Below are 11,998 nucleotides of genomic sequence, written 5' to 3' on the forward strand. Positions count from 1 at the left end.
GGGCGCGTTTTCTGCGGTTACAAACTCGATTACAGCACGCTTGTTCCTCACGCACCGACATAGTTATGTTATTCACCGCCATGTTACACGCTACAATTCTGAGCCATCTAGCGACAGAGGGTTGCAACTTGCGTCAGCGAAGCGGGAAAGTCGACCGAGTAAAATGCATAACATAATACCTCAACCGATATTGAGAACATAATAAAAAATTCGGAGGCATTAGTTTTCAGCATGCCCTCGTATTTATGAATCAGTATGTTATTTCAAATTAGGTTATGCATAATCAATGTTGATATATGATAAAAACACTAACGGATTTCAGCAAATACAACTGATATGAGTACATACAGTTGAAGTGTTATGTAAGGAAATAATTTTAAATGTACATATGTATTGCAAACTTATAAGCCTATCGTAGTTTAAGATACCTACTAAAAATATAGATGCATAGGTAATTTGTTGATTATATTAGATGGCAGGAACAAAAGTAGGAAGTCTAAAAATAATGTGCCTAAAGTGGTGTGAATATTTAAGAAACTCACAGTAGTGTTAAATTATTGTGTTTCGATTGATTTAAAAACAAAATTCAATTAAACCTTTATACAATGCACTTTGTGCATAGTTGTCAATGCTGAAACTGTCAAGATCACAATTAATAATCCTAGTAACATAGTAAAATTATTCTGGAATCGAGACGCTTATTCTTTAGAGGACAAATTACTAGCTCTATCTATAAAATTAGACGTTCTATATAAGACAAATTGCGAGAAAAATTGGTATATTTTAATAACCGATTCATTTGATTTTCTTAGATGACATTTTCCTATATTTTTTAAATTTCTTTTTCAAAATATTTGATTAGAATGTCATGTATATAATTTTTTGGTTTTGATTTTACGCAAACTATATGATGACGTAGATACTAAATGTATATACAGGGTGTTCCACCTAAAAGGGATACTTCTGTAACTCTGTAACTGTAAAATTTATAAAAAAATGGTTTTAATAAAAGTTGTCTGGAATCATGTGGGCCATGTAAAGAAAACATTTTTAGCTTCACAGGGTGTTCCATTTCGCGTGGGCGCGACTTAACTTTGTTATTTTAAATGGAACACCCTGTATATTATTGCATTTTTGCATTCCTTGGTTAATATTAGGTAGAGTTTATTAAATGTACACAAAACTTATCGTTTTCGAGATAATCGGTTGTTTTTGAATAAAATCACAGTTTCAGCTCTCTAAATGAAGCTGATTAAGGTTGCCTATAATTATCGCTAACAGTTACAAAAAAGTAACTATGTAACAGCGTCAAGAGCCTTGCAATTGTATTAGTACAACGTCGATATATAGGATTTTACAAAAGCACAGCACAGCACATCCTTATCACATCCAATTACACCAAGAGTTACTAAAAGTAGACTTTCAGCGGAGACTGGAGTTTTGTCATGAGCACTTGATATGCTAAATCAAGATGATTTTTTTAAACGGATCATGTTTTCCGATGAGGCGACTTTTCATAAAAATGGTTTCATTAATAGTCATAATTGCCATTATTATGACACAGTAAATCCTCACCAATTCCGGACAACTCATAGCCAACGATGGTCTTTAAACGTGTGGGGAACAATTTTGAGATCCCATGTTATTGGACCATTCTTTTTTGACCAGCATCTAACTGGAGGAGTTTATTTAAACTTTTTAACAAACACTCTAGAAGATTTGTTAGGCGACATTCCTTTAGCTACACTTCGAAGAATATGGATGCAACATGATGGTGCTCCACCTCACAATACCGCTGCGGTTCTTCAGTTTTCCCAACAGGTGGATCGGGCGCGGGGGACCAGTGAGTTGGCCTGCAAGGTGTCCAGATACGACAAGTTGCAACTTCTTTTTACGGGGATTTATAAAAAGCAAAGTTTACATTACATCACCAACTACAGCGGAAAATATGTGGCAGTGCATTACAGTAGCATTTCAAGAAATTATGCCAGACATACTGAACAATGCTGAACAGTATTTCAAATACCGAATTCGTTTGTGTATTAATCAAAATGGAGGACACTTCAAGCAATTGATGTAAATCAGCGGTCTAAGTATTCTTCTCCTTGTGTTCCAAGTTAGACATTTAGAGAGCTGAAATCGTGATTTTTTTCAGAAACAACTAAATATCTCGAAATGGTAAGTTTTAAACACCATGTACATTTAATAAACTCTACCTTAATATTAACCAAGGAATTCAAAAATGCAATAATAATACAGTGTTCCATTTAAAATAACAAAGTTATGTAGCGCGCATGCGAAATAGAACATCCTGTAAGTAAATATTTTCTTTACATGGCCCACATGATTCCAGGCAACTTTTATTAAAATCATTTTTTTATCAATTTTACAGTTATACTTACAGAAGAATCCCTCTTAGGTGGAACACCATATATTAGCACTATGTTTCTATAACAATTGTAAAGGCAAATCCACAAATGATTTTAGATTTTGTTTCACATACAATTTCAGCTCACGATTCGTCAATAGTCCAAAAAAGAGGTACAAAATATATGATGACGAAGATACTAGATGTACAGGGTGGGCCTCTGTCACAAGGGACCAAACGGCAAATGTTATAGAAACCTATTTAGGTGGGTACGTGTAGTCTGATTACGGCTATAGTTTAAAAATATTTTGAAATATACAGGGTGTCCAGGAAAAGCGTACCATATCAATGTTATGTATTTTTAAATGAAACACCCCGTATTTTACTGCATTTTTGAAAGCACCATAAAGAAATAGGTGAACTTTATTAAAGGTTTTGCATACTTAGGACTTACTGTTTGTGAGACATTTCAATTTTAGTGAAAATGCAGGCTTAGCGTAGAAATTTAATATTAGCAATAAAAAAATAATTTTGCTTTGCAGAGTATTTTAGATCCTTGAAGTTATAAATTATTAAATTTGTCGTCAATTAGTATTGGGCACGGTGCTCAAAAAACTGCTGAATACTTCTCTCAACTTTAAACAGCAATAACTTGATTATTTTAAATGGGACACCCAGTATATTTTTATTTTGCAAGTTGGGAAATTTAAAACTCTTTCAAACTGTGTATATGTTCGCTATACCTATCTCTAACGGTATTGGAGATATTTGTGCCGTTTCATTTTTTATCGAATTTTTTTTTAAGATGTATCCTCGTGTCTTCATCGAGGTCTTTATTGAATTGGTTTGGGTTCTTCTTGGTGACGTCTCCTTGAGGGTACAATTAAATGACGCACCTTCAAATTTTTCATATTCAGTGAGAAATTATTTAAATCGAAAATTTATTAATAAATGGATACGAAAATTTATTAATAAATGGATACGAAACTTTATTAATAAATGGATAAGTAAGAATAGTGCATATCAGTGGCCACCTAGGTATCCAGACCTTTGTTTCAGGGTCGAATAATTCGGAAGTTGGAAGCAGCTTCTTTGATTGTCAATAAGGTAGAGAAATTTTTAAATAGAAAGATTTCATAAGTGAAAATATTGTATAATTGAGTGATGCTTTGTTTCTTTATATATCTTGCAGTAGCAACAACAAGAGCATCAGCTACACCAGCAACAACAGGTGCAGCAGCTACAACAAGAGCAACAGTTGCAACAACAACAAGAACCTATAACAAGTAGACCAAGAGCAATTAAGTTACGATAAAATTATACTAGAAAGTGAGCATTCTGTCCTGTATAATGTAATAAAAGAAAAGTTCTGTTGGCGTATGATGAGGTCTCGACAAAGCAATGAATATGTTCAGAGCATAATATTGATAATAGCAACAAAGTATACTTTATTTATTTCACCGGTGTGAACTTAGCAGCCATTTTCTGGCAGCCAAAAAATTCCAGCAGCCAATTAATTTTCATGTGAAGTTGGCAGCCAATTTTTGGCCGCCACTATTTAAAAGAGTTTACACACAATCTTTACTTTTATAATTAAAATATCATTCGGCACATAATTCTACTCGTGACAAAATTCCCTAAAACAACTTGGAAAGCTATGGAACTCAAATACGAGTTATTACATTTCTTATGTATAATAAGTAAATCATAAATTTATTTTTTTCACTGTCACAAAAAGAGTTAAAGAATGAAACTTGGCCCAGTCATTCTATTTGATAGTATAAACAAGTAGCCGGAGCGCCAATTCATTGCGAGCCGTCTAAGGGGTAGCAACCTACCCCAATAAGTAAATCATAAATTAATTTTTTTCCCTGTCACAAAAAGAGTTAAAGAATGAAACTTGGCCCAGTCATTCTATTTGATAGTATGAACAAGTAGCCGGAATTCCTTGCGAGTCGTCTAAGGGGTAGCAACCTACCCTAATATGTAATTCTTAAAATTATTTTTTTCGCCGTCACAAAAAGAGTTAAAGAATGAAACTTGGCCCAGTCATTCTATTTGATAATATGAACAAGTAGCCGGAGCGCCAATTCCTTGCGAGCCGTCTAAGGGGTAGCAACCTACCCCAATATGTAATTCTTACATAAGCCAAGTCTCATTACATGAAAATTAATTGGCTGCTGGAATTTTTTGGCTGCCAGAAAATGGCTGCTAAGTTCACACCGGTACGAAATCGCGAGTGTCGAAATAAGTGTATGTGCCCGTTGAGATATGTTTTGAAAAGATGTAGCACAAATAGTACCAGCTAATCTACAGCTAAAAAAATCATATTTTGCATAAAAATTACCTTAGTAAAATGTTTGCTTCTTAGGAGATAAAGCCCAAAAAAAATATGGAATAAAGGCTGTAATTTGAAAACCAAAAAAAGGTATAATAGTCAAATTTTACACAAATTTTCTAATGCATGTGCAACTTCTCAACAATTTTTCGAAAATTTCTGCTACTTGGAGGGGGTTGATATAGTAGTTACCCCTTATTATGTTATTTTTTGCAACAATTTTTTTGTTTGACAAAAACGAATATTCAAAAATATTATCAGATAGCCTGGTTTATTTTAAAACTTTTACCTCTCTTACTTTTTTGCTTTAAAACCGTTTATTAACAAAAAAATTAAATTTATTATGATTCGCATTACAACTCGGGATGGCTACTACGAAATATTTAAGTAGACGGCTGTAATGCTAATTTCTGTCATTAGATTTGGATGCCTCTGGTGGTGCATTCTTCTTGCTGCGGCGCAGTTTTTCCAACATTAAAAAAATACTTGCAGCATGTCAACATATTGATCATTAGTAAAATTATTTGCCATAATTCTTCCTTAAGTTATCGTAAAAGTAATAAAATTATTTAGTGATAAATCCAAGAAAACGCTCGCAAAAGTCACAAAAGATCTAATGAAAGAAATTAGTACGACAGCCGCCTACTTAAATATTTCTTAGTTGCACTTGTAATACGAATAATAATGAATTTAATTTTTGACTATTATACCTTTTTTGGTTTTCAAATTACAGCTGTTATTCCATATATTTTTGGAAACTTTGAAAGAGTATATCGCCTAAGGGGAGAATAATCTACTTACATATCCCACCGCTGGACAAGCAAGAGAAGATTTTTAAAAAGCGGATTTCCACTCCGCAGTGAAGTCCTGCTCTTTGGGGCATTACTTTTATCGAATGGGTGTTCACCAAAAGTCCTATCATCCCACATATTATGAAAATTTGTTTTACATAAATAAAATAAATCATGAAACAGTACAAGTAATCTAACAGAAAACTGAAACGGTAATAGACAAATGATTCTTGAAAGCTTGTAGATAATCTTCGAGTACTGGTACCAGGTAAAAATTTCTGGTTTTAAGTTTCTCACTATGAGTTCATTCACTTCTAACACTAGTGTATTGGTGTGAAAGCTCCTGTAATCTCTTAAATGTTGAACCGATCTTACAAACATTTTCTGATTCGGTACTTAAAGTCGAGATAATCTATCTACAGGGTGGTCCGAACTTTATGCAGGAAACTTCGAGGGCAGATAGATCTCTAAAATGTGTTTGCCTTATAAACATTGGTCTGGAACAGCCCCGTTTTAGAGATACAGAGTGTTGAAAAGGTTAAAAAAAAAAGATTTTTTGTTTATGTCTCCAGAATCTATTACCCGATCTCAATAAAATTTGGTACAGAAAATCTATGACAGTAGGCCTTACATTCCCTAAAATATGAGCTATAAAGGTACAACCAGTGGTGTACAACAGGGCAGGGATCATCTCCTTTTTTATAAAAAAAACCTACGCCACTGCATTTTTTACTCTAATGCACAAAATACGTAGAAAAAGTAACTTGAATTTTTTCCCTAAGATTCGCCGTTTTCAAGTTACCAATACGTTCCCCTTGTGCAGGCATTTCTGACCATAATACATATTACAATTACATATACAGGGTGCTCCCGAGATAATGGGCCAAAGTTCATGGGTAGATTCCCGAAGTAAAAATATTGCGATTTAGCCGAACTTACCTTAGTCCAAAAGTTGATAGTTACAGGGTGTTAAATGTTAAATATTATTATAGTTTATTTCCATTTATTTCTTAATAAATGCAAATATCTACACAAAATTTTGGGGTTTGGGGTTCTTTGGATAGAGGAATTGAAATTTGTTCACATTTTGGTTATAGTTCATAGAGGGCGCCAGCTGCCGTAGTTTGAATGTGTTGAAAACGACATAACTTTTTTATACTTTAAGGTATCTCATATTTGGTATCAAATTCTTATTTTCCAACTTTTTTTACACAAAAAAGGTATACTTTATGAAAGTAGCTGTCTTGCACCGTTTCCGAGATATTTGGCTCCGAAACTTCCAATGCTAATAAATAGTTGAAATATTTAAAATAATTTAGAAATATCAAAAACAAGGGTTTATTTAGAATTAAAATTTGTAATAAACAGTAAAATAGTAAACATTAGTAGAAAATATGTCTTTTTGACAATAATTGTTCAAAATGTCCACCTCTAACTTACTAAACTACTTAACTACTACAACTACTACACTACCTACTTAACTTCAATACATTTATCAAAACGCGTTTATTAAAAGATGTTTTATTTTAAAGTATAAACGCGAAATGACTTTGCAGCATTTAAAACCTACTGCTAAAGTTCTTCTCAGGTGTTTATAGTTTCTCCATAAACAACTGATTTCATGTAGGTAACTCCAAAAACGAAAATCTCGCATTTATGTATGCGAGTATACAATTTAAACTGTAAGCTAAGATGTAATTTTAATTAGGTACAAATAACTCTTAATAGAAATTAGCATATAAATGATAGCAATGAGACATGTGGGAAACGTCAATTATTTGATTTTTGTCCAAATCCTACTTAAGAAACTTTACTGCTAAATTAATAATACCTGTAGGTACTTAATTGTAATTTAATGCAACGGCATTGGAAGTTTCAAAGCCAAATATCTCGAAAACGGTGCGAGATAGCTGCTGAAAAAAGTTGGAAAATAAGAATTTGATAACAAACATGAGATATCTTAAAGTACAAAAAAGTTATGTAGTTTTTAACACATCCAATCTACTGCAGCTAGCCCCTCTATGAACTTTAACCAAAATGTGAATAGATTTCAATTCCTCTATCCAAAGAACTCCAAACCCCAAAATTTTGTGAGGATATTTGCATTTGTTAAGAAATAAATGAAAAAAAACTGAAATAATATTTTACACTTAATACCCTGTATCTTTTAACTATCAACTTTTGGACTAAGGTGTAAGTTCCGTTAAATCGCAATATTTTTGCTTGGAGAATCTACCCATGAATTGTGGCCCATTACCTCGGGACCACCCTGTATTTATGTTTATGCTTAAAAGTGGAATTTGTAAGCACATCAACAAAATTCTTTACACTCGTTTCCAAACCACCTGTGAGGTAGGGTTCCTTACACGTTTCAGTTTCCCCTAGCCTAACCCACTATCTTCACAAATAAGAACAACTTAAATCAAAATAATAATAAATGTACATTTACCAAAGGCGAGGGGTAGTGAATTTTAACAATCTGCATATTTGGTCACAAGAAAATCCTCATGAAATTCGGACGAGATCTTTTCAACGCGAATTTTCTGTGACCTTTCTTCTCGCCACTCCGTCTAAATTCCCAGTCATTTCTAAACTTTCTAGAAAACCATCCATTTGAATTATTCGAGGATATTCCATTAAATATACTACAAAATAGCTGGATCCAATGGATAGTGCTTCTGCGAATTCTGGGAGAATAAGAATGGCTTAATGAAACCAAATGCCAATGTCAACCATAATGGTGCAGAAGGTCCAGTGTCTTGGCCAGCCAGATTGCCATATCTACATTCCCTGGACTTCTATGTTTGGGGTTATTTTGATTTAAATTGTTCTTAATTGTAAAGAGTATTAGGCCTCCATGGAAAACTAAAACATGCCAGGAGCACTACCTCACAGGTGGTGTAGAAAGGAGTGTAAATAATTTTGTTGATGTGCTTACAAATTGCACTCACTTTTAAGCATAAACATGAATATTCTTGTAATATTATGGTTAGAAGTGTCTGCCATAAGGGCATTGGTATGAATAACTTGAGAACGGCGAAGTTTAGGAAAAAAATTCAAGTTACCTTTTTTACGTATTTTGTGCATTAGAATATAAATCAGTTACAATGACTTGTAAAAAATGCAGTGGCGTAGGTTTTTTTTGTAAAAAAGGGGTGACCCCTATCCAGTTGTAAACCACCGGTTGAACCTTTAAAGCTCATATTTTAGGGAATTACCTACTACCATAGATTATCTGTACTAAATTTTATTGAGATCGGTTAATAGATTCCGGAGATATAAACAAAAAATCAATTTTCAACTTCAACACCCTGTATCTCTAAAACGGGACTGTTCCAGACCAATGTTTGTAAGGCAAACACATATTATTTTAAACAGATCTATCTGCCCGCGAAGTTTCCTGCATAAAATTCGGACCACCCTGCATATTGTCTTCTTTCCTCCTGACAAAAAGTAGGCTCTAACCATATCAACTTTTTCTTGATTTATATTTTCATAATAGCATACAAAAACTTGAAAAAGATACAAAAATTCACTGTACAATTACTAACACTGAAATAATTAACTTTATAAGGTTATACACGTACACTACACAAATACACTTCACAAATTCAAATAAAAATGTAACAGTTTCGTCGAAAGTAGCAGTTTTTACTTTTATTTTTACCCCGTCATATACCAGGTGTGAAGCAAACTCGCAGTGACGGCTTTTCAGAAGCACTAATAATTGTATGGAATTTGAACAGAGCAACTGCTCAAAATTAAACTGTTTATGATTTAATTTTGTTGTTTCGATTAATTTAATATGTCTAACACCGATTGGCTTGTAAAGAGGTTGAATAAGGAAAGAACGTATTTTATTTAAAATTTTATAACTTTTTAAAATTGCCCGTTTTAATTGCATGTATCAACTGGCAACACTGATAGTGCATTGATACAATTTACCACGCTAATTCCAGGTGACCCAGTTGATGCTACCCAGTGCCGCCATAAATAAGAATTATAGTGCAGTTTAAAAAACTAATTATAATTCGACTATTTGATTAAAAAAAAAGAATTTCGGATTCATATTCGGGGGAACATGTACTATTACCACTAAAAAACTGACTCCCATTTAAAGTTACACCCTGTATAAAGGTAACGAGCCATCTCGCCCAAAAACAATTATTTTTTTAACCCTGATTTCCCTAAACTTACTGTAAACGTATGCGAAAACCATTTTCCTGCCACCCTTATTTTTTCGTTTAATAGGGGACAGCTCGAAAGCTTTAATATAAAGTCAGCTGGACAGCCCATCCAAAAAACAAACATTTTGCAATTCAGACAATCAGAATTTTCCAAATTCTCAGTAAAAAAAATAGTGAAAATAATTTTTTTGCTACGTTGATATTTTTGAGTGGCTCGCAAATTTTGTGTAATATTAGCAAGCCACAGAATTTAGTGGAGGTGAGAGAGGGAAGAACGGGGAGGAAGAGAGATGTAGGCCATTTTTAAGCTTATACCGATGAAGTGTGTAGCTCATTTTCAAATTACATTATGGGAATCTAGAACTTCACTGCAAAACAAAGGGGACTGACTTAGATCATCCATTCCCTATCAAATCTATGTAGAAATACATCCATCTAGACCAGGTGTTTTGTAAGTCCATCAGGAAACTCTGTGAGGTGACTCTAGGGATTAAAATAATAGCAGTATGTAGTTAATGAAAATTTTTTCGCATTGTCAACTATTTGCAAGTTACGGCTTGTCAAAGTTATTTTTTTTTTAATTATTATTACTTAATTCAAGTTCGATTAATCTCTCATTTGGCACACCCAGTAAGTAGACGAAACTTTATTGGACCAGTTGGAGAAAAGTTTCATTATACGCTGCTAGAGCGCACTTTACCTAGAACTCAAAATTTATTTTGTTCATAACTTTTTTCTGTTGCTAGACATCACAGGAATTTAAACATTATTAAAGAGACAATATCAGAAAAAATTACGTACTCTTTGTTCGAGCCGATAAATGTAACCGTTTAGCAGGAAATCGCTATTAATGTGTTATTAAACATCACATTTTTGGTAATTCTTTCTGTAATTAATCAAGTTGCCATACTTCAAATAAACATCATTAATAATTTTGATGTTGCGAATTCTAAAAAAAAAATTGTTTAAAGCAAGAATAAGTTTTATTTTTAATATTTTATTTACTAACGAATATGGTTCTACAAGAGATGATATTACAGCATGCCAACTTGATTAATTGCAGAAAGAATTATCAAAAATTTGATGTTTAATAACACTTTAATAGCGATTTCCTGCTAAACGGTTACATTTATCGGCTTGAACAGAGCTTCATCTACTTAGTGGGTGTGCCAAATGAGACTAATCGAATTTGAATTAAATGTTATTTAAATAGAAAAATAAAAAAATGAATTTTGACAAGCTGTAACTTGCAAACAATTGACAATTCGAAAAAAATTTTCATTACATACTATAATTTTAATCCGTATAATCACCTTCCGGAGTTTCCTGCCAGACTTTCAAAACACACTGTATAAAGTTAAGTGAGGCTAGATGAAGTATTTTTATATATGTATTTAAAAAAAAACCTGACAACTCATAGATATATTTCTAGATAAAATTAGGTTAGATCGAGTTGTTTTATGTTATAAATATTTATTTTACATAATTTTTAAAAACTTCACCTGACAACCTAACTATAATAAATAGGTAAATTAATACATAAAGTTAAGTTGTATGGTTTTTTTTTTTTAATATTCCTATCCACCTTCATCAACCTTATGTAAATTATTATTTATGTTAACCTTATGCATTTGTTTCACCGTTCAATAAAGCCAGTACATGTATATAATTATCTTTTTATTTCACTCACACAAATGGGAAATGGCGATTTAAATACGAAATGACATACAAATAAATGTATTTTTTCAGTTATTCTCCTTAAGAAATGAAAAATATGTTTCCCAGTAATTATACATCTTTAATTACATATCTTTTAAGACATGTAGACTGTACAGTTGTAAATAGTGAAAATTCAACTGTTAAGGCTACAAGATAGAAAATTGGATACCTATTTTATCTTGATAGTAAATATTTACCTACCTAAATACCGAAATAAAAATCAATCACCCTGTACATACTTAAGATTTAAATAAACTGCTTCCTATTGTTTAACTTCATAGTAGTCATCTTAATAGTAATAAATAATAATAAAGCACGATCAGTCCAAAGTAGATATGATAGAGCAACGTAACGAACATTTTTATTTAATCATTGGAACTATTGTAGTTAAAGAACATCAATAGATGTTAAATGTCATCAATGTTTTGACAGAATTTAATAAATTAATCAAAATTCTGAATAGTTTGTGTTATATGTATCTAACTGCTTTAAAAATAATACAATAATAATTTTAAGAAGCATTTAAAATCTGTATTTTAAAGTATTTTCCAGGCAAATCAATATCGGCCATTTTGCTGAGGGCGATGTCACCTGT

This window comes from Anoplophora glabripennis, unplaced genomic scaffold (assembly GCF_000390285.2).
Source record: "Anoplophora glabripennis isolate ALB-LARVAE unplaced genomic scaffold, Agla_2.0 scaffold928, whole genome shotgun sequence".
Classification (NCBI taxonomy): domain Eukaryota; kingdom Metazoa; phylum Arthropoda; class Insecta; order Coleoptera; family Cerambycidae; genus Anoplophora; species Anoplophora glabripennis.